Raw genomic sequence first — 23,751 nt, 5'->3', positions numbered from 1 at the left:
CCTCACTTCAGGACCCACCATGACAGACTCACGACCCATCAGATTGTGAGCTGTCCTACACCAGCACCTGTAAGATACCAAGAAAGAGATGTCATGGTAAAGAGGGGCGTATAGTCCTGAAAGCATTTTCTCCAAGCCCAGAGCAAAACCCACTTCAGTTCTGAGTTCTAATCCCATAATGACCCTTCTATGACCCTACTTAAGGTAGATAAAGAAGCTCTTACAGATTAGGAAAATGACAACTAAATGCTGAATGCCATTTTTATACTTCACAAAGTATGGAAGCATAGACTTTATAGCACTTAACCTATGTATCTTCCCAGAGAGGTTGAAACTCTCTTTCCCAGAGAAGGAAACTGAGGCAGATTTTCCCAGAGAAAGCTATACAACTTGCCCAAGATCCCTTAGCTGACTCAGGACAGAATGGAAATCCGCATTTAGGAGCTGGACTCCAAAGCTTTCCATGCTTATATGACACTATTTTTCTTATTTCCATGATACTATGCTGTTGCCTAAATGTCCCATGGTTCATTCCTGGAAATAGTATTTTATAGTGATAAAAAGGTTGAAAGGGGCAAGATGGGTTCAACTGATAAGCTTTGGACCATGGCTTCATAAAAGTTAAAACGCCTGGAGGATAAATGTCTTTTGGAGGTAAAGGGGCAACCTACACAGGTTTAAAAAAAAAAAAATGCAGCAAAGGATGTATTTCCCACATCTTAAAAAGCTCTGCAAATAAAGAGCACTATTATAAACTCTATCAGGAGAAGAGGCCTCCCTCCTGGAAACTCCAACACTCCCAAGATTTAAGTGTAAATTCTAAGATATGGTCAAGATTTACAATGACAGGGGCTTTACTGCTTTCAAAGAAACTGCAAGGGAAACCATCAGACAATGTCTCTTTTCCCTCCGGCCAGTAAGTTGCAACCAAAAACAGTTTGAGAGTCTGCACCTGGCCATCTGCAGTCCACCTGCTACAGTGTTTGGCAAGCCCCCGTAGACTGGGTTTGCAAAGTGGGACAATCTCTGTCTTGCAACATCACAATTAAGATGACCAATGTGGCTACAAGAGGACTAGCTAGACAGCATGCTGACGCCATACTCTGGGCCTGGGGGTTCTGAGGACCCCTGGGACTCCAGTTCACTGCAAACAAAGGACCCAACATGCATTAGGTCTTCCCCTGCGAAATGGGGCAAGTCACCACCAGCAAACAAAGAACACCTCACCCCTTGGCCTCCCCCAGTGGCAAGGTGGGTGCAAAAAGGGGCAAACCAGGGGGGCGAGAATGCACCAGGCCTCCCTTTGGACGAACGGTCCAGGCGGCACAGGGGACAGACAAAGGTCCCGGGGCACTCCGGGGGCTTCCTCCAGGCCCTGCCTCGGGGAACGGAGCATCCCCTGAGGCGGAGGCGTCGTTGCGCCAATGAAGCGGCCTCTCCCGCGGTCCCCGTGGAGCCCCTGGCTACCAGGCCCGCCCCGGCGGACCGGCCTGGCCCCCGCCCCCGCCCAGGCTCCATGGCAACGGCAGGCCGAGGCCTGGCTGCCCACGGCTCGGCCGGGCCGGCTTCGCGGGCAGGCCTAGGATGCCCGGCCTGCTCCTCGGGCCCGCCCGCTTCTCCGCCCCACTCTCCGCCAAGCCGGCGGTCGGCCCCGGGCCCCTCCTCGCGCCGGCCACCCCCGGCCGCGGCAAGCTCCTCAAGGGGACACGAAAGGGGAGAATAAAAAGCCCAATTCACCTGTTGTTACAGATGTGAAACAAGCCTCGGTGCACCGCGCATGAGCCGCGGGCCCCCCCAACCACGGCCGGACTACAACTCCCACCAGCGGCGGCGCGGCCCCTTCCGGGTCCCGAGGCGGAAGTCCCGCCAGCCGCCCCGGCGCTCCCCGCCCCGCCTCCCGCGCCGATCCCGAGTCTGAGCGGGTCTCCAGCGGGCACCCCACCCGGGGCTCGCAGTGGCCTCCTAGGGCTCACGCCGCTGGGCGGCCAACCCGCGGCGAGGCCCCGGCGCCGGGCCCAATGGGGGGGCGGCCGCGGCGGGCGCAGGAGGGACTTCCGGCAGAGGCGCCGAGGGGGTGGGCGCGCGGGCCCCTCTGGGGCAGCGGAGGGAACGGGTCTGGACAGCGGAGGCCAGGGCCCCACACGGCGCCTCCTCCCAGCGCCTCAGCATCCGGCAGTGTGAGAGGAGGAGGGCCCTCGCGAGCTCTGCGCCCCCGCCTCGCGGCCCCCGGCCAGTCAGGGCTGAGCCGGGGACGAAATCCTGCTCGGGATCCGGTCTTCCACCCGCCTTCCCCGCCACAGCCCGTTGCCACGCCTCTGCTCCTACTCTACCCTACCTTACCCTCTCCGTTCTCCTACCCTCTCCTACCCGCTCTCCTCCGATCTTCTGTTTAGGGAGGTGAGAATTTCCGCCTCACGACATTGTTAGGAGGAAACCAGCGCGATGGCACGCTGTAAACTACGACACTGGGGAAAGACAAGGTGGCACTTGCCGGTCCGAGTGCCGCTGGGCTGCTCTGGAGGTCTCGTCCCCGCCCCCTTGCCTCCGAAGGCCGTCCGGATGAGGCTCTCGTGGGAGTTTGGTGGAATCCAGCTTCTAAAGGGGATAACTCGGCTGGGGTTCCTCTGAGGCCAGGTCAAGTAGGAACGACCTAGGATATGCTTTTAAGACGTGGCCTTTCAGGATACATGAAGAATTAATACCATATCCCATTTTTGTGCGAACAATTAAATGCAACAAACAAGTTGGGTTTTTTTTTTTTTTCCTCTCTCTCCCTCTCTCTCTACATTGGACCAGAAGGGTGGGGGAGGTGAACGTGGAGCATCAAACACTCATTCAAATAATTACTATCTTTTCTGAGCAGGGCATGGTACCGTGCTATGGCGTGTATAGGTATTTGAGTGAACTGTATAGCAATTGTTATAAGCAGGTTTTGAGGATACAACAGCCTCCCCTGGAGGGGCTTCGGGCATGGTAGGCAAGATGAAAACATTGTGTGAGGCAAAAAGGAAGTGATAAATGCTGGAGAGGAGGGATCAAGTGTTAGAGGGTTGAGAGAAAGGAATAGTTAATCAGTGGCAAAATCAAGGAGAAGGAACCACAGAAGCGAAGACAGCCAGTGGAACAAAAAGCAAATTCTAAGAATATGCAGTAGCTTCGTCCGACCAGAGGGCTGGATATGCGTGCGGGCTTTAAAGGCAATAGAACAAGAAAAGTATAGCTGGGAACGCTGTACTGGGGGACGTTGACTTTATTTGTATGCAATTACTCTAAGACATTACTTTTACAGTTCTAAATAGGAAAGTAACATAAGCATCGGATTTCAAGAAGGTTATTCTAAAAGTGTGAGGGTAGAATTGGCTGGAAAAGTAGAAGCAAGGGAACTACTGAGATGAGAGGTATCTAGGGATTCAACTGTGCTCAGGAGCGAAAAAGGCAAGAAAAAGGTATGACAGGGTGATGGTAAAGCATCAGGCTGATCCCTGGCCACAGGTGTGTGGAGAGTTGCCTGAGATCTGTGCCAGGGGACTGGGAGGATTGTGCACTGCTACCACAGTAAAGGGACAGGGCAGTCAGAGAAGGTGATGGATTCTGCTTCATACAGATTATGTTTGAAATGCTGTTGGGAACATTAAGCAATGAACATGTGAGTGATGAACATGTGGTCCCTACTGTAAAAGATGTTCTGATAGAATGAGAAAAGCAGGTCAACAAATCTCAAGGCCTAGGAAAGCCCTGCAAAAGAAGCGCAAGTAGACCATTCATGGTACTTTTTCCTTGTTGCAGATTTTCCATTTTCAGTTTTCTTTCTGAAGGACCTTTCCTTGAACTATTCTTAATGAATGGTTGTTATCTGGTGAAGTTGATAAAGTGATCCACTTTGTAATAAGGTGAGTGCCAATGAGCGTCTTTTTCCCTCTCTTGCATCTACTTCCCCTCTTGTTTCCTGCTCATTTTCTTATCACTACCTTATTTTCCTGGGTCGGGTCCCTGGATTTCATTTTTTTGCTAACATCTCTCTCTCTAGAACTCCTCCACTTCCTCTAGCAGTAAGTCCCTCTAGCAGTTTCTTCTTCCCCACATGGTAGCACCCAAGGTACTTTTTTTTTTCTTTTTTCTTTGAGAGAGTGAGAGAGAGGATGAGAGGGGAGAACGTCAGAGGGAGAAGCAGACTCCCCGTGGAGCTGGGAGCCCAATGCGGGACTTGATCCCGGGACTCCGGGACCATGACCTGAGCTGGAGGCAGTTGCTTAACCAACCGAGCCACCCAGGCACCCCCCAAGATACATTTTTTTTTTTAAAAAAAGATTTTATTTATTTAACAGAGATCACAAGTAGGCAGAGAGGCAGGCAGAGAGAGAGGGGGAAGCAGGCTCCCCGCTGAGCAGAGAGCCTGATGTGGGGCTCAATCCCAGGACCCTGGGGTCATGACCTGAGCCAAACGCAGAGGCTTTAACCCACTGAGCTACCCAGGCACCCCAATAAATAAAATCTTAAGGAAAAAAAAAAAAACCATTAGCAGTTAACTAGTGCTTGTTCAGATTTCTATGTAAATGTGGAAAATTCCATAAACTCGTTTTTATTAAGGTGGGGAATTAATTTACTTCATATGCAAAGAGAGCTTACAAATTTTTTTAACATCCATAATGCAATAGAAAATGGGTATTGGGCATGAAAGGAAGTGAGCAAAAAATGCGTTGCATATGGCCCTAAGGTTTAGGAAGACAACGTTCAGCCTTGCTGCCTTTTTTTTTTTTTTTTAATGTATTACCTTTTATTGTGGCAAAATACCACCTAACATAAAATTTGACATTTTAACAATTTAAAAGTGTACATTTCAGTGACATTTGGTACATGTACATGTTGTACAACCATCAGTACTATCTCTCAGTACTGTCGAGTTCCAGAACATTTTCATTACCCCAAAAGGAAGCCCCATGTGTACCCATTAAGCAGTCATTCCCCACCCTCCTCCCACCCTCCCCAGCAACAGGCCCTGGCAACCACTAATCTGCTTTCTGTTTCCATGGATTTTCTTCTAACAGATATTTCATGTAAATGAAATCATATAACGTGGCCTTCTATATCTGGCTTTCTTTCGGTTAGCATCACGTTTTCAAGGTTTATCTGTTTTGTAGCATATGTCAGTCCTTCATTTCTTTTTTCTTTTTAAATTTTAAGCAACCTCTATACCCAGCATGGGGCTTGAACTCACAACTCTGAGATCGAGAGCTGCATGCTGTACAAACTGAGCCAGCCAGGCCCCCTGGGCTTCACTTCTTTTCGTGGTTGAATAATATTCCATTTTGTTTGTCTATTCATATGTTGCTGGGCATTTGGGTAGTTTCCACCTTTTGGCTGTTGGCCATTGGGAATAGCACTGCTGTGAACACGGGTGTGCATCTTTTTGTTGGAACACCTGTTTTTACTTTGGGAGTATGTACCTAGGAGTAGAATTGCAACTTGGTTTTTTTTTTTCTTTAAGATTTATTCATTTTATTTATTTTAGAGAGAGAGAGCACAAGCTGGAGGAGGAACAGAGAAGAGAAAGAATCTCAAGCAAGGTCTGCACTGAGCAAGGAGTCCGACACCAGGCTCAGTCTCACAGCCCTGAGATCATAACCTGAGCCGAAATCAAGAGTCAGACGCCCCACTGACTGAGCCACCAGGTGCCCCACAACTTTGCTTATTTTTTAAAGATAGTTAAAACTATGGAACCCACTTAACATTCTTCCTTCACGTGATTTGTAAGATTTGTTTTCTCTCTTCATCGGAGTCTCTGCTCAGATATTATCTCAGAGACAGTTTCCTAGATCACCTCATGTATTTATCTGTGTTATCCTTACTTTTCACTTGTTTCTCCCCTAGAGTAAAAGGCCTCAAGGGCAGGGACTTAATTCTTTGTCACCACGGTCTCTTAGCACCTTGCACAAGATCTGGTACTGTTGAGAAGTAGGTGCTGAGTAAATTCTGGATGGGCACTTCCACTTGGGAGACAAGCACTTGTACACTGTTGCAGGAACCGTATATTGGTAGTACCTATTCAGAGGGTAGTTTGGCAATATCAGATTTAAAATGTTCATACCCTTTGACTCATTTCAGTTGTAGGAGTTTATTTAACCATACCCCTGCATACATGTAAGAAAATTCTTTGCTGGGGCACCTGGGTGGCTCATTTGGTTAAGCGTCTATCTTTGGCTCAGGGCATGATCTCAGGGTCCTGGGGTTGAGGAGCCCCACATCGGGCTCTCTGCTCAGTGGGGAGTCTGTTTCTCCTCCCCCTCCCCCAGGTTGTGTGCACACATGCACGCTCTCTCAAATAAAATCTTTTAAAAAAAGAGAGAGAAAATTCAGTGCTGCATTATTTATAATATTTATTTTTTTTTAAATCTACCTATCCCTTATTAAGAGGCTGATTGCATTAAATAGAATGTATCTGTATTAGTTTCCAGCTATTATAATAAAATACCTCAGTCTGGGCAGCTTAAACAACAGAAATTTACTTTCTCATAGTTCTGGAGGCTAGAAGGCCAGAGTCAAGGTGCCATCAGAGTTGCTTTCTGCTGAGGCCTTTATTCCCGGCTTGGAGGTGGTTGCCTGCTTGCTGTTCCCTCGCATCACCTTTCCTCTGTGCTGGTGGAGAGAGGTCTCTGGTGTCTGTTCCTTTCTTAAGGACATTAGTCCTATCATTTTAGAGTCCCACTGTTGTGACCTCATTTAAGCTTAATTACCTCCCTAAAGGCCCTGTCTAAACACAGTCACATTGGGGGCTAGGGTTTCAGCATATGAATTTGGAGGGGACACAAATCAGTCCATAATATCAATTAAATGAAGTAGTATGCAGCAATTTAAAAGAATGGGTTAGGTCTAGTGTGCAAACGCTGAAAACTATCCAAGAAACATTGAATTTAGAAAGTCATGTTTTATGATTGTATGTTTATAATTCCAGTTGTGTTTTTAAAAAGACCATGTGTTGGGCGCCTGGGTGGCTCAGTGGGTTAAAAAAGCCATGTGTTTATACATATGCTTATATAAGCATAGAACGTTTCTGCAAAAATATATCAGAACTTATAGAGGGCACACGGATTGCATGGAGCACTGGGTGTGGTGCAAAAATAATGAATACTGTTATGCTGAATATAAAAAACAAACAAACAAACAAATATCAGAACTGTTTGTTTGTTTACATAAGCGCTACACCCAATATGGGGCTTGAACTCCCAACCCCGAGATAAAGAGTCACATGCTCTACCGACCAAGCCGGCCAGGCACCCCTATATTAGAACTGTCAACTGTGCAGCTACGTCAGAGTCTCTTAGTTTTCACTTTATACTCTTCTACACTGTGGACTTTGGGTGCCCAAAAGTATGTATTCTTTTTATGGTAATAAAAAAATAAAAATAAAGCATTTGGAGTATACAGGGCTCCTGAAAAAGACATTTGGTTATAATGATAGCCATTAACACACTTGTGCTAGCTAGCCATGCATGCATTTTCAAGTATATTAAACTCATATGTACATTTCTTTTTATAATGTATATTTACTCTATATTATAATTAGATAATAATTCCATAATAATTTCAAACATACACAGAGTAATGAGACAGTATATGTTATGCCATGGTCCCTGAGTGTCCCTGCAATTTCTTGTTGGTTATACCAAGAATTCAACGCCCTACCTGCTCTTCACCTGGGCTTTTGCTCAGTTGTGTTTTCAGTAAGAAACCTTGAGGGATGAAGTATTGTCTCCCCTCGGACAAAAGGCAAACTTAGGGGCGCCTGGGTGGCTCAGTGGGTTAAGCCGCTGCCTTCGGCTCAGGTCATGGTCTCAGGGTCCTGGGATCGAGTCCCGCATCGGGCTCTCTGTTCAGCGGGGAGCCTGCTTCCTCCTCTCTCTCTCTCTCTGCCTGCCTCTCTGCCTACTTGTGATCTCTCTCTGTCAAATAAATAAATAAAATCTTTAAAAAAAAAAAAAAAAAAAAAAAAAAAAAAAAAAAAAAAAAAAAAAAAAGGCAAACTTAACTTCCACTTGCTATAAAAATGGAATCTCCCAAGCTTGGTGTTCCCCTCTGATAATGAACACTATGTGAGCAGACAACTATGGTCAACGCTTTCATATCACACCCAGGAAACTTGGGAGCATAGGGAACTGTTACAAACCAACATGAAGATCTGGCTACTACTTTTTTTTCTTTTTTTAAAGATTTTATTTATTTATTTGACAGAGAGAGAGAGAGATCACAAGTAGGCAGAGAGGCAGGCAGAGAGAGGGGGAAGCAGGCTCACTGCTGAGCAGAGAGCCCGATGCGGGGCTCAATCCCAGGACCCTGAGATCATGACCTGAGCCAAAGGCAGAGGCTTAACCCACTGAGCCACCCAGGCACCCCCTGGCTACTACTTTTGATGTAGTTAAAGTCCTTTGTGTCTGACCCAGGAGTCTTGTGTCTTCTGTCAGCACCTACGAAATGGTAACAGGATAGCTACTAGTTCAGCTTGTAAATTGGGTGAAATTTCAGACCTGCCCCTGTGTAGTTCCTGACCGTGACCCAATGTCCACCACCCCAGATTTTTAAATCATACCGTTTAATTTGTAATTGAACCAGAGTGCATCTCTCTAAGATTTTATTCAGCACAACCACAAAACCAATTTTATACCTTGGAAGGCCAGTAAATCCTTAATATCATTTGCATTATACTTAAAATATAGATAAATTCCTTTGAGTAAATGGAGACTTATCCCTGTCCTTTGTGTCAGTATTTTAAGTTTGGTATCACTACAACACTGAAACATGAATGTATTTCATTTATATGTGGACTTCTTTCAAAGCCTTGGGCTAATTTTTTGGCCCCAAACATCAGAAATAGGGAGAGTTGGATAATGGAGTATCACATTTTTTGATATGCAGTGAATTGTACAAATCAGTTATTCTCAATCTTAGAAAATATTTATGAAGGAGAATGCTTAATGAAGGAGAATGTATAGCTCCTAGGCTGCTTTTTTAAAAAATGATTTTTTTTTTTCCAAGTAGGCTCTATGCGCAATGTGGGACTCAAACTCACACCCCCAAGATCAAGAGTAGCATGCTGTACCCACTGAGCCAGCTGGGCACCCCCCAGGTTGCTTTTTAGCCATTACTGTTAACCATGGTACTGCCAAAGGACCAGCAGATGGGCTTCTTAATTATTTTTTTCAAGATTTTATTTATTCATGTGAGGCAGAGAGAGAGAGAGAGGCAGAGGCAGAGGGAGAAGCAGACTCCCCACTGAGCAGGGAGCCTGATGTAAGGCTCCATCCCAGGACCCTGGGACCATGACCCAAGCTGAAGGCAGACTCTGAACCGACTGAGCCACCCAGGTGCCCCAATATGGGCTTTTTTAAAAGCATGAATGGGGGTGCCTAGGTGGCTCAGTGGGTTAAAGCCTCTGCCTTCAGCTCGGGTCATGATCCCAGGGTCCTGGGATTGAGCCCCGCATGGGGCTCTCTGCTTAGTGGGGAGCCTGCTTCCTCCTCTCTCTGCCTGCCTCTCTGCCTACTTGTGATCTCTCTCTTTCTGTCAGATAAATAAATAAATAAATCCTTGAAAAAGAAAAAAGAGGGGCGCCTGGGTGGCTCAGTGGGTTAAGCCGCTGCCTTCGGCTCAGGTCATGATCTCAGGGTCCTGGGATCGAGTCCCGCATCGGGCTCTCTGCTCAGCAGGGAGCCTGCTTCCCTCTCTCTCTCTCTCTCTCTCTGCTTGCCTCTCCATCTACTTGTATTTCTCTCTGTCAAATAAATAAATAAAATCTTTAAAAAAAAAAAAAAGAAAAAGAAAAAACATGAATGAAACTGACTTCTTGTCAAGGTAGCTTTATACACACTTTGATGACACTCCTTTGTTTCAAACACATGGTGAAATTAATAAGAGCTTAAAATTACATGTCCATAATCAAAAACAAGTTAAACATTTATGTTGACCAGAAAAAGAGCTGTAATCTTGCTGGGCTATGGATCCAGAAATAGAGGCAGTCTGAAGTTTATAACCTATAAAGTAATATGATTGAGTGGGTGGGGATGAGTGCTGCATATAATGTGGATGACTGGACCCTGATTAGTGCATGCATTTATGAATTTAGGTGGGGCTAACAGAGACTAGAAAGATCCACAACTCATCCATGCCTGAAGACGTAGCTTATAGGAAGTTATATACTTGGGAAGTAGACATGACATTGAATGCAGACCTAAATCCAGTTACCCCCTCATTTGATGCATGGATTCCCCTGTCACCCAAAATTTATAGTGGGGACAGAGTCTCAAGTTACTAATGTAAGACTTATTTCTAGCTGGATTTCCTGGATGATTGAGTAGAGATTATCACAAAGCCATTAGGGAAGGAGATACATGTATGGGGGAAAAGATGCCCATTCATGAGATGTTTATAAATCAAGCTTTCAAAACATACAAGCAAACCTAGCCAAAAGAAAGAGCCGACAAAAATCAGCATCAAGAGATGAATTCACTGCAATTAAAATGAAAAAAAAAAACCTGATAATAACTTTAAAGTATATATTTTAGAATATCCACAAATAAAGGGAGGATACCTATTTTAAAAGAATAAGAAATTATGAAATAAAATTCATCAGAAACGAAAAGGAGACATAAATATGTAAAGAACCAGCTAGAAATCCTAGAAATTAAAAATGCAATTGTTGAATAAACATAGATTTCATAAACTCTTTGTAGGTCTTAGTGGAGAGAGATTTAATGAATCGGAAAGTTATGTTGTATTCTGAATGAGAAGCTCATCCTAAGAGAATTAAAAAGAACAATTAAAAACATGAAGACTAGATTGAAGGGCTTCTGTGTAAGTGCATAATATAAGTTGAGGGGCGCCTGGGTGGCTCAGTGGGTTAAAGCCTCTGCCTTCAACTCAGGTCATGATCCTGGTGTCCTGGCATCTAGACCTGCATTGGGCTCTCTGCTCAGTGGGGAGCCTGCTTCCCCCTCTCTCCCTGGCTGCCTCTCTGCCTACTTGTGACATCTCTCTCTGTCAAAAAAATAAATAAAATCTTAAAAAAAAAAAGAATTCTATATCCAGCTAAACTTGTACTAGAATGAGGAAAAGGCAAATACATTTTCTGTTCCCTAACGAGTACAAAATGGTCTTAGCCAGTGACCCTCACTGAAAGAACTAGAAAATGTGCTTCTCAGAAGAAAAAACCCAATGGAAAGGCGTGGGATAAAATAAACAATGACATGAACTAATACGAGAAAAAATGTATTGGTAAGATATAATTTACTACTGACTATTAAAATTGGTTTTTTGTGTGCGTGCATGTAAAAATAAAAGTTGGAACTAAAAGTTTAGGTAAAAATAGAATACAAAGGTATGTGTCATTTGGGATGTTTGGAGCAACCAGAAAGAGAAACCCTGACTGCAGCCTGGCTTAGCGTGTAGAGACGTGCATTGTCTCGCATACCAGGAAATCCTCAAGTACAGCAAAGCCTCGTTGGCTGATTCAGGGTTTCAGTAATGTCATCAGGGACCCAGGTTCTTAATATTTTTCTGTTTTCCAGCTCCAGAGTAGGCCCTGTCCTCAGGTTTCTAGCAAGCAGGTGTAGCCATTCTCATAAAGATTCAGAAGACTCCTTTTCATCTTCCACTGACCACCATGGAACATCATTTTGTGTCTTTGTCCCTGCCCATGGGGAAAGAGTCAAAGAGTCAACCCTTAGGGCAGACAGGCCCATCCCTGATTCCAGAGGAATCAGTTCTTTTGCAGAAGGAAGATAAAGACAATAATTAACTTAGGATTTTGTTAGAAAATTTTATTTATAGGGATGTCTGGGTGGCTCAGTCAGTTAAGTGTCTGCCTTCGGCTCCCGTCATGATCCCAAGGTCCTGAGTCCCACATTAGGCTCCTTGCTCAGCAGGGAGCCTGCTTCTCCTCCTGCTGCCACTCCCCCTGCTTGTGCTCACTGATTCTCTCTCTCTCTCCCTCTGACGAAAAAATAATTAAAATATTTTTTTAAAAGGAAATTTTATTTATCCAGCCAGTTGGGCTTTTTTTCTCGGTTTTTCTTTGTTTTTGTTTTGTTTTGTGGGTACCAGTGCTGTTTGGGTCTTTTGAGTAGGAAATGTAATTCTTCTATTAAGCACTAGAGGTCAGCAACATTTGTTACCGAATCTGTTTTCCTGTCCTGTATGACTTGGCTATAGTCTCAGGGATCAGGAATGTGTTTCTTTTAGAGGTGACATACAATCTTTCATCTAAGGATCCTTTCCAAATCTAAAAAAAAAAAATTTTTTTGGAGCCCTTGGGTGGCTCAGTCAGTGGAGCATGGGACTCTTCATTCGGCTCAGGTCACGCAGGGTCACGAGATCAGGCCACACATTGGACTCCCACACTCAATGGGGAGTCTGCTTGGGATTCTCTCTCTCCCTCTCTACCTCCAGGTGTACGTGTACTCTCTCTCTCTCTAAAGTAATTTTTAAAATTTCATAGCAGTTAGAATTTCAGCTACTCAAAATAGTTGCCAAGAATGTATTTTGTTGTTTTTTTTTTTCCTAAAGATTTTATTTTATTTATTTGACACAGAAAGAGAGTACAAGCAGGGGGAGCAGCAGCAGGCAGAGGGAGAGGGAGAAGCAGCCTCCCTGCTGAACAGGGAGCCCGATGTGGGACTCGATCCCTGGGATCATGACCTGAGCCGAAGACTTAGCCAACTGAGCCACCCAGGTGTTCCTCAAGAATGTATTTAAGTGCCTGGTAGATCAGCAGGTGCGGAGGCCAGCCTCTTTATGGACTGCACCTCTTAACTGATGGGAATTCATTAGATGTTCTTGTGAATACAGCTTCTTCAGCTATGATTCAGGCAGGACATATGCACCTAGAGAGCTTTCCTAGGATCTAAGGATAACCAGATTTATGCAAGTTAATGTCTTTGCCATTGTTGGAAGGCTGTTCTCTTTCCGGCTAACAGTTACCATGGAAAATCATGTGGGCTTGTTCACTATCTGAGAGGTGTGTTACCAGATAGGATTCTTTCCCTCACTCTTGTCTCTTTTATTTTTTCGCAAGCTTACTGGACTTTGTTTTAAGTCCTTCTAGAAGAAGCAGAAGGTGAGGGGCACATGGGTGGCTCAGTCAGGTAAGTGTTTGCCTTCAGCTTCGGTCATGATCCCATGGTCCTGGGATGGAGCCCTGCATTGGGCTGTCTGCTCAGTGGGGAGCCTGCTTCTCCCTCTGTTCCTCCCTGCTGCTCATGTTCTCTCTCAAGTAAATAAAATCTTTTTTAAAAAATAAAATAAATTTGGGGGCACCGAGGTGACTCAGTCAGTTAAGTGGCTGCCTTTGGCTCAGGTCACAATCCCAGGGTCCTGGGATCAAGCCCTACATTGGGCTCCCTGCTCAGTGGAGAGCCTGCTTCTCTCTCTCACTGCCACTCTGTCTACTTGCACACACTCTCTCTCTACTCTCTGTCAAATAAGTAAGTAAAATCTTAATAAAAAATAAATAAATAAAAATTTTAAAAAGAAGCAGGAGATGAACAGGGATTTATAAAGGGACACACCCTTCCGCTCTGACCAGTTGCCCAGTTTTTCCAATCTCATCTTTACTTTTATCTTTACTACGTTAATTCTAGTGGCAGTGGCTATTAGTCAATAGTCACGCACTGCAATGAATATCTAGTTACTTGGGCTGAGTTTAAAACCAGCAATTATGTTTAACTTGTGTGTAAACAGACAATGGCCCATTTAAACTTCATTTATCTGTTGCTGTCCTCTGGGAACATAATTTTGTTGTGTTGCTAAGACCTATTATTATAGCCCATCATGGATGTCTGATAACTTTGTGGAATCAGGATGAATTGGCTAATGGAACCTTTTCTTTCAGATTTGACCTACCAGTGGATAGAACTTTTATTATTTTTTTAAATTTTATTTATTTATTGGTCAGGGGGTGGGGGGGAGAGAGCACAAGCAGGGGGAGCAGCAGGCAGAGGGAGAAGCAGGCTCCCCGCTGAACGGGGAGTCTGATGCGGGACTCAATCCCAGAACCCTGGGATCATGACCTGAGCTGAAGGCAGACACCTAACTGACTGAGCCATCCAGCTGTCCCAATGTATACAACATTGTATATGCTGAGGGGTAAAATCCACCGTTTGTTAAATGCCCTTTCCAGAAATGAACTGTGCCTTTTCTTAAAGTTTATTTAATTAATTAATTTTTTAGAGAGAATGCACACACGTGAGTTGGGGGGAGGGCGAGAAGGAGAGAGAAAATCTCAAGCAGCCTCCATGCTCAGTGTGGAACTGATGCAGGGCTCGATCTCATGGCCCTGAGATCATGACCTGAGGTGAAATAATCAGTCACTCAGCCCACTGAATGACTCAGACACCCTAATCTGTTAAAATTATAAAGCCAGTAGTGAAAATAAAATTAGAATAGAATGGAATGGAACAGAATAATAAAATACCAGTAGTGAACTCAGAATTTCTACCTTGGGTATGGAGTATTTGTATGCAAAAAAAACAAAAGTCTAATTTTCGAAGTAAGATTTTAAAATCCCTGAGCAGAAAGGGCACCTGGGTGGCTCAGTGGGTTAAAGCCTCTGCCTTCAGCTCAGGTCATGATCTCAGGGTCCTGAGACTGAGTCTCACTTCAGGCTCTCTGCTCAGCAGGGAACCTACTTCCCCCTCTCTCTCTGCCTGCCTCTTTGCCTACTTGTGATCCCTCTCTCTCTCTCTGTGTCAAATAAATAAATTAAATTAAATTAAAAAATCCCTGAGCAGGGCGCCTGGGTATCTCAGGTAGTTAGCACCTGTGTTTGGCTCAGGTCATGATCCTGGGATCCTGGGATAGAGTCCCGCATCATGCTCCCTGCTCACCAGGGAGTCTGCTTCTCCCTCTGCCCCTCATCCCACTCTCGTGCTCTTTCTCTCTCAAATATATAAATTAAATCTTTTTTAAAATGAGCAATTTAAAGTATATCGAAGCGGTCAAACATACCTGGTGCAGAAAGTCAAGAGAATGGTAATCTCAGATTAAGAAGCAGTTGTGGTGGGGGAAGGCATGGAGAGACGCTTTGGGCTGATTCCCAGTTTCCAGTTCATGAGTTAGGCGGTGGTTACACAGGCGTGTCCACTTTGTCATAATCTGTCAAGCCCTACAGTTACAATTTATAGGCGTTTCTGTAAGTGCATCATACTCCAGCACAATTTTTTGAAAATTGTTCTTTACTGAACTTCACTTTCATCCAAACTGCCTCCTAAAGTTCCATCAGGTAAAGGAAACCTTTCCAGGGTAGTTTTTACCCTGCCTTTGAAATACTTCAGTTCCTTTGTGTTTTGGGAGCCCTGCTGAGACTGACTCTTCCCCACTTTTTTCGAGGCAAGACTCAGGGAACCTAGAAGTGATGTCACCACTATCCATGAGGATAGTGTACGTTATGTTTTATGTTGGAATGTTCGTGTCTTCTGTGCTTTTATTTGATTCCCAGGCCATGTAGGTTCTGAGAAGGAGACTGGGAATGCCCTTGGAGCCATTACCACACTCAGCACCTGAACAAATTATTTTTTTTTAAGATTTTATTTATTTATTTGACAGAGAGAAATCACAAGTAGTTGGAGAGGCAGGCAGAGAGAGAGAGGAGGAAGCAGGCTCCCTGCCAAGCAGAGAGCCCCATGCGGGACTCGATCCCAGGACCCTGAGATCATGACCTGAGCCGAAGGCAACGGCTTAACCCACTGAGCCACCCAGGCGCCCCACAAATTATTTTTTTTTAAGATTTATTTATTTGACAGACAGAGATCACAAGTAGGCAGAAAGGCAGGCAGAAGAGAGCCCAATGCAGGGCTTGATCACAGGACCCCAAGATCATGACCCCAGCCAAAGGCAGAGGCTCAACCCACTGAGCCACCCAGGTGCCCCAGCACCTGAACAAATTAATAAACCTGGTTTGATCCTTATAAAATTATTGTCCCTGCTGTGATATCAAACACTTGTCATAGGCTTGGAGTGTAGTTTCAGCTGTATCTAAGTACATATTTTTTAAGTTTGAAGTAATTTCATCAGTAGAAGCATATAAAGAATAATGCAAAGACCTCCTGTATACTGTTTACCAAGTTCCGTATTGTCTTTATTGCATTTCCTTTACATTCTTTCTCTTTTGAACGTAAGTTGCATATTCGATACCTCATGACCCTTAAATTGTATGTATTTCCTACAAATCAGGGCAATCTTTTACATGTATCCATCAAAATCAAGAATTTAACATTGAGACCATGAAATCCATAAACCAAATTCACAGTTCTGCTAGTTCTCCCAATAACGTGCAGGATCACAGGATCACATTTGCATATGTATGTCAGGTCCCTTTGTCCCCTTCAATCTAGAACAGTTCCTAAGACTTTCCTTGTTTGTCACAAGCCGGACAGTTTTTTAAAAGCACAGGCCAGTTACTTTTCCAACTGCTTCTCGGTTTGGATTTGTCTGGTGTTTCCTCGTGAGTAGATGTAGGTCAAGCATTTTGGCAGGAATGTCACAGACGTGAACTGTGTTCTTACCATGTGACATGCAATGTTTATTTGCCCCAACACTGGCCTTGTTGATTTTGATCACTTGGCTAAGGTGTTGTCTCCTGTTTCCTTCACTAAGGCATAATTTGTAATTAGTAACTATCTAATGGGAAGATACTTTGAAACCAGCTAAATATCTCAATCCTCCAAAAAGATTTCACCACTCCTTCAGAATCTATTGGTGATTCTTGTCTGAACCAATTTTTACCATGATGGTTGCCAAATGGTGATTTTCTTTTTTTTTTTTTTAAAGATTATTTATTTATTTATTTGACAGAGAGAGAGAGAGAGAGAGATCACAAGTAAGTAGAGAGGCAGGCAGAGAGAGAGAGAGAGAGGGAAGCAGGGTCCCCGCTGAGCAGAGAGCCCGATATGGGACTCGATCCCAGGACCCTGAGATCATGACCTGAGTCGAAGGCAGCGGCTTAACCCACTGAGCCACCCAGGCGCCCCAAATGATGATTTTCTAATCCATCATTCTTTCTGCATTTATAGTTGTCATTCTCCCATAGGGAAGCACTATGTTGTCTCTCCATTTGTCCATTGATTCATTTATTTATATCATCATTGTGTCCATGGATTCCTATTATATTCAGTGGGTAATCAATCCATAACTATCACTCTTTATTTGATACTCACATTGTCTCTGATTTGTTCAGTGGGATGCCCTTTACATTGTCCTTTCAACATGTTCCCATCATTCTTTGAGTACCTGTTGACTTTGTAACATGAGATGAACCATACTTGATCTTGTAGTTTCCATGTCCTAACCCTGGAACCAGCCACTTCCCCAAGGAGATCTGTTTCCCTTTAGTGGAGTAAGGGTGTATAGAAACCAAGATCTGGATACTAGCTGTGTTCATTGCTAATGAGCTGTCACTGTATACGCACACACACACACTCAGATAAGTGCATACACTTAGAACTTAAACTTATAACTCTAGGGGTGCCTGGGTGGCTCAGTGGGTTAAGCCTCTGCCTTTGGCTCAGGTCATGATCTCAGGGTCCTGGGATCGAGTCCTGCGTCAGGCTCTCTGCTCAGCAGGGAGCCTGCTTCTTCCTCTCTCTCTCTCTCTGCCTGCCTCTCTGCCTACTTGTGGTCTCTGTCTGTAAAATAAATAAATAAAATCTTTAAAAACAAACTTACAACTCTATTTCTCTGTGTACTCACACCAATACTTCCAATTCCTGTCAATCTCCACAAGCCTCATTCTAGCCTTCCCCAGGCCACATTGTGGGAAACCTGGCTCTCATTTCCCTCAGTGTATTTACTTATTTGCTCAATCCTCCTTCAAGTAACCAATCTTTGGGTACGCTGACATCCTTGAGCTTAATTGCACTGGCTACCTCCTCACTTGTCCCTGGTGCTGTTGGCTGCCTCCCATAAATATTGGGGAAAGAGAAATTCATCTACGATTTATTGATTTTTGTTTTCATGAGATCAGTAATTAGAGAACTATTGAAGTTATTTTTGAGGGATCACATGACAAAAATGTAGTTAGATTGTGGTTAATCACAGATAATTCATCTCAATAATAATTTCTTAGCTAAGTAGAGTTCCAGGTAAATATGAAGAAAAAATATGTTAACTTGGAGAAGAAATTTGAATAATAATAAAAACTTACATTTGCATGAAAATAATAGAGTTTTGGAGCTCTTACTATAGGTCCATCACCACATACTGTACATGTGTTATGTCATTTATCTTCCAAGTAATTCTAGCTATTAGTGTCTATTAGACACTATTATTAGTGTCTCTGTTTTACAAATGAGGAAACTGAGGATCAGAGCAGGGTTAAGTAACTTGCTGAAGGCTGCTGAGATTTTTAGTGGTGAAGCCCTGAGTCTGTTTATCCCAAGTTTGTACTGTTAACAATAGATGACTCACTATTAGACCTTAGTTGGTTTTGTGTGTTTCTTTGAAATTAAGAATAGAGCTGACTTAGATCACTATATAAATCTTAAAATCCTGGGAGAGAGGTATATGTTTCTTTTACTTCCTTTGTAGCACTTTTTTTTCCTTCCTTCAATTTTTTAAGAATTAAAAAAAAATTTTTTTAAGATTTTATTTATTTGAGAGAGAGAGATCGATCAAGAGCAGGGTTGGGTGGAGGACAGAGGGAGCAGGAAAAGCAGACTCCCCTCTGAGCAAGGTGCCCCACATGGGGCCCGATCCCAGGACCTCAAGATCATGACCTGTGCTGAAGGCAGACACTTAACTGACTGGGCCAACCAGGTGCCCCTTTTCTTTTTTTTTAAAAAAAAGATAGTACTTAGAGGGGTGCCTGGCTGGCTCAGTCAATAGAGCTTGCCACTCTTGACCTTAGGGTCCTGAGTTCAAGCCCCACATTGGGCACAGAGCCTACTTAAAATAAAAATAACAACACTACATTAAAAAGAAACAACATAGGGGAGCCTGGGTGGCTCAGTGGGTTAAGCCTCTGACTTCGGCTCAGGTCATGATCCCAGGATCCTGAGATCGAGCCCCACATCCGGCTCTCTGCTCAACAGGGAGCCTCCTTCTTTTCCTCTCTCTCTGTCAGCCTCTCTGCCTACTTGTGCTCTCTGTCTGTCAAATAAATAAACAAATCTTTAAATAAATAAATAAAGGGCGCCTGGGTGGCTCAGTGGGTTAAGCCGCTGCCTTCGGCTCGGGTCATGATCTCGGGGTCCTGGGATCGAGTCCCGCATCGGGCTCTCTGCTCGGCAGGGAGCCTGCTTCCTCCTCTCTCTCTGCCTGCCTCTCTGCCTACTTGTGTTCTCTGTCAAGTAAATAAATAAAATCTTTTAAATAAATAAATAAATAAATAAATAAAATAAAAAGGAACAACATAGTACTGGTATACATAGAGTTTAAAATTCTTACATAAAATGAGGAAGGTACTGAAATGAAGAATAAGAAATTATGCACAAGTACAAATAAATTTTTATTGGGTGTACTAGTATATTATACTTCAATTACCTAAAGTTGTATGAATTACTTCAAGTTCATGAATATTACATCCAAATGGAATAAAGGAAAACAGCTGCAGTGGAACAAAATAAATTGTGCTTTTCTCACTTTCCTGTTTTTAAATCTTCCCTTCTACTCTTTGCTGAGGGCAGAACCCTTTATAACGCAGAGATACTATTGGTAGTCTGAGACTCGGCTGGATAGCATTCACCAATTTAACAACTATGTCTTCATGTGGGGTAAATGTCAGGACTGTGTTTTATATTTTGAGGATGTAAGACACGTACACCATCCTCAAGAAGTGTTCAGTTATTGGGACATACTGATATGTTTGTTCATCCATTCCATTGTTCCTTCAGTTTTTCTCATTCTTTTTTCTTTTTTTTAAAGATTTTATTTATTCATTTGAGAGAGAGAGAGAGAGAGACAGAAACAGAGAGAGCACAAGCAGGGGGAAGGGCAGAGGGAGAGGGAGAAGCAGGCCACCCACTGAGCTGGGAGCCGGATGTGGGGTTTGATCCCAGGACCTGGAGATCACGACCTGAGCTGAAGGCAGATGCTCAACCATCTGAGCCACCCACGCGCCCCCATTTCTTCAGTTTTTCATTTATTCAACAGACTCAAATTGTGCCAGACGGGATGCTTGGTGCTGGAGTACAAGGGTGAACAAGACAGAAAAGTCCCATATTCAAGGAACTTATATGCCTTGAGAAAGAAACAAAAGAATGACATATACAGGATACACACACACACACACACACACACACACACACACGTATATATATACACATCCATATCCAGTTGTGGGATATATTTAAAAAAAATAAAAATAAAAAGATAACAGGCAGAGAGAGTACCAGCTGTAGGCAGGGGTGGAGACATAACTTTAAATTAAGTAGTTAGGAAGAGTAGATGTAGATCAGTAGGGCCTTTGGCTGGAAGTAATCAAACACCAACCACAGAGGGCATAACTGGAAGGACATTAACTCACCTAAGAGGTAGGGATGTAGGTGGGAGTATGGTTAGATCAATTTCCCCACTTGGTTCCTAGATGGCGGCCATAACTCCAAGCATCCTAAACTAACTCAACCAAGTGGAGGTCTTCTCCCTGCTGCTCCTTTTTTTTTCTTTTTAAAGATTTTATTATTTTGATGGAGAGAGCAAGTACAAGCAAGGGAGCAGCAGGCAGAGGGAGAAGCAGGCCCCCTGCCAAGAAAGAATCCCAATGTGGGACTTGATCCCAGGACCCTGGGATGATGACCTGAACTGAAGGCAGAGGCTTTAACCCACGGAGCCACCCAGGCACCCCCATATCTTCTTTATCCATTTATTGGTCAATGGACATTTTGGGCTTTCTCCGTAGTTTGGCTATTGTTGACAATGCTGCTATGAATATCAGGGTGCATGTATCCCTTGGAATCTGTATTTTTGTATACTTTGGGTAAATACCTAGTAGTGCAATTGCTGGATCCTAGGATAATTCTGTTTTTAACACTTTGAGAAACTTCCATACTTTTCTCCAGAGTGGCTGCACCAGTTTGCATTTCCACCAACAGTACAAGAGGGTTCCCCTTTCTCCACATCTTCACCAACACCTCTTGTTTCTTGTATTATTAATTTTAGCCCACCTGACAGGTGTGAGATGGTATCTCATTGTAGTTTTGGTTTGTATTTCCCTGATGATGAGTGATGTTGAACTTCTTTTCATGTGTCTGTTAGCCATCTGGATGTCTTCTTTGGAAAAGTGTCTATTCATGTCTTCTTCCCATTATTTAACTGGGTTATTTGTTTTTTGAGTGTTGACTTTGATAAATTCTTTGTAGATTTTGGATACTAACCTGCTGGTCCTTTTTTATCAGGGAAAATTATGGGATAATGTCATGGGATTGCCATGATAGTCTTAAAACAATGAAGGCTAGGAGTATGTTGGATCCAGGCACCATTAGCAGCAGGCAGCATTCCAAGGCTGCTCCGGGTGGGCTGTGGAGAGGACGGGGTCATGGCCTGGGCTCTGGAGACACCCAACTAGAGCCCAGGACCTGAAAAGTTTCCTTCTCCCATGCCTCCAGGCCCACAGGCAGCAGCCATGACACCAAGCCAGAATGGAATGATCCTGAAGGCTGGCTTCCACGAGGACTGACAGCTGCACATGGCCACCTGGTTCAACCAGCCATAGCAGAAGATCCGCAGAGGCAATGCTGGGCAAGTGCGGGCACAGCCTGGAGCCCCACATCCCACATCCTATCCACCAATCCGGCCCATGGTGAGGTGCCCTACGGTGAGCTGTCACACCAAACTGCAAGCTGGCAAAGGCTTCAGCTTAGAAGAGTTACAAGGAGGCTGGCATTCACAAGAAGGTGGCCTGGACCACTGGATCTCAGTGGATCCAAGAAGACAGAAGAAGTGCATGGAGTCCCTGCAGGCCAATAGGCAGCAACTGAGGGAGTGACACTCAAGGCTCATCCTCTTCCCCAGGAAGCTCTTGCCCCCCAAAGAAGGAGACCGCTCTGTTGAAGAACTCAAATTGGCTGCCCGCATGACAAGATCAATCATACCCATATGGAATGTCTGTAAGAAAGAGAACGCCAGAGTCATTACAAAGAACTTCAGGGCGTTGGCCTGTCTTCCCATGGCACATGCCAATGCCTGTCTCTTTGGCTTCCAGGCAAAAGGGGTCAAGAAAGCTCCAGAACAGGATATTGAAAAGAAAAAACTAAGTGCCATTGGTAGCTTGGGATTAAAACAACCATAACCACGACCATCATCACCATCACCAATGACAGCAACCACCCAGTACAGGCTCATCCCCTGGGACTGGGAAAAGGGAAGCTGTCCACCCAACAAAATGTGTTGTGCTAGCAGGCAAGAAGCAGAGAATGGCTATTGGGAGGGTGGACAACAGTGTCTGACCAGGAAACCTCTATAATTGGTGACCCTCGCACTGAAACCTAAAGGACAGGAGTTAATATGCAATGTGAGAGTGGAGTGGAGAAACAATCCCAGCAGAGAGAGAGAGAGAGGAAAAAAAAACGTGCAAAGATCCTGAGGCACCGAAGAGTGCTGTGTGACACAGAGGACATAATACAAGCTCTCAGTGCCTTTGTCCTTGCTCCGTGGTTGGCATGGAACGGTCTTCCCCAAGCAATGGCTGGCTTCCCCACCTTCTCCAAGGTTTTCTTCACAAGCCTCATGTAAAATTTGTACCCCCAACGACTCATATCCCTAGCTCATGCCTTATATTCTCCCCCTTAAATGTGTTGCTATTTAACATACTGTGTGTAGTTCTTTTCCTACTAGTGAAAAGCACCTTGAACAGCAGGCAGGACTGTGGCCTGAATCGCTGCACAACGCCAGCAAATTCTTATGAGCTTCCTGCCCAACTCGACATCGACACTGTTTCCTCCTGGGTGGCAGATGGAGTCCTGGGGTGTGGTACAGGGGTCCCCAATCTGGAGGGCTTGGAGGCCAGACCTCTTGGGACACAAGCCTGGAAACCCAACCTAGAGTTCACGTTAGGGCCTAGGGGCATGGCAGGCCCGCCATGCCCGATCTGCCAGCACTGAGATCGGCACCCCAGGGGGGGTGATTACAGGGAGTGTTTGGCCACGTGTGAGCCTGGCTTTTAGAGCACATTCTCGCAGGGTTTGAGCCATGAGCACTCAGGACCTCAGGCCAGGCTCAGGTGGCTCCCCTGAAGGTCAGTGTAGTCAGAAGGGAGTTCACTGGGGGATTCCAGCCAGTTCTCACGAGCTTTCTGCCAAAATCGACAATGATTTGGACAGAAAGCTCATGAGAATTGACTGGCATTGCGCAGCAATTCGGGCCATACTCGCATCGCTGTTCAGAGCACTTTCTTGCTAGATGTGTGTGGCAGCCATCTGTGAACTCGAGCCAGGGACACATGGCTCCCGTGAGGGCCCCAGCTGAGGGGAACTTTCTGGGGGCAGGTTTTCTCCTGGGTGGCAGGTGGAGTTTTAGGGTGTGGCTCAGGGGTCCCCCCAACCTGGGGGCCAGGTCTCTGGGGACGGAAGCCTGAAAAGCCATCCTTAAGGATAGGATTAGGGCCTACAGGCATGGCAGGCCCAAAATGCTGGAGCTGAGGCGGTATCCCTTGGTGGCTGAGTCAAGGACGGTCAGGAAGCTCCTCAGGCTGTGAGTTTGTGGCCAGAGGTGGCTAAGGGGGAGGGGTATCTTCAGGGAGGCATGAGGGTTTGTTCTGGTCTGAGGGTTCTGCGCAGT

The 23,751-nt window shown here is 44.8% G+C and overlaps 1 protein-coding gene and 1 pseudogene across 3 annotated transcripts in view; one reads left to right on the top strand and one right to left on the bottom strand.

Moving 5' to 3' along the window:
• Window positions 1–1,833, bottom strand: part of DHX30 (DExH-box helicase 30) — a 31,016-nt gene extending 29,183 nt beyond the window's left edge. Inside the window, exon 1 of one of the 3 annotated variants that reach the window (XM_032318399.1) lies at window positions 1,738–1,833. The gene's annotated coding sequence lies outside the window, so the exon portion shown is untranslated. Of the gene's footprint in view, window positions 1–18; window positions 38–1,737 lie in introns of those variants that run through there. The other 2 variants (XM_032318413.1, XM_032318405.1) reach the window with 2 other exon arrangements.
• A 102-nt stretch (window positions 1,834–1,935) lies between these two features.
• On the top strand, window positions 1,936–22,264 carry LOC116588831 (annotated as a pseudogene).
• The last annotated feature ends 1,487 nt before the right edge of the window (window positions 22,265–23,751 follow it).

This window comes from Mustela erminea, chromosome 1 (genome assembly GCF_009829155.1).
Source record: "Mustela erminea isolate mMusErm1 chromosome 1, mMusErm1.Pri, whole genome shotgun sequence".
Taxonomy (NCBI): domain Eukaryota; kingdom Metazoa; phylum Chordata; class Mammalia; order Carnivora; family Mustelidae; genus Mustela; species Mustela erminea.
This window is presented reverse-complemented; position numbering and strand designations above follow the sequence as displayed.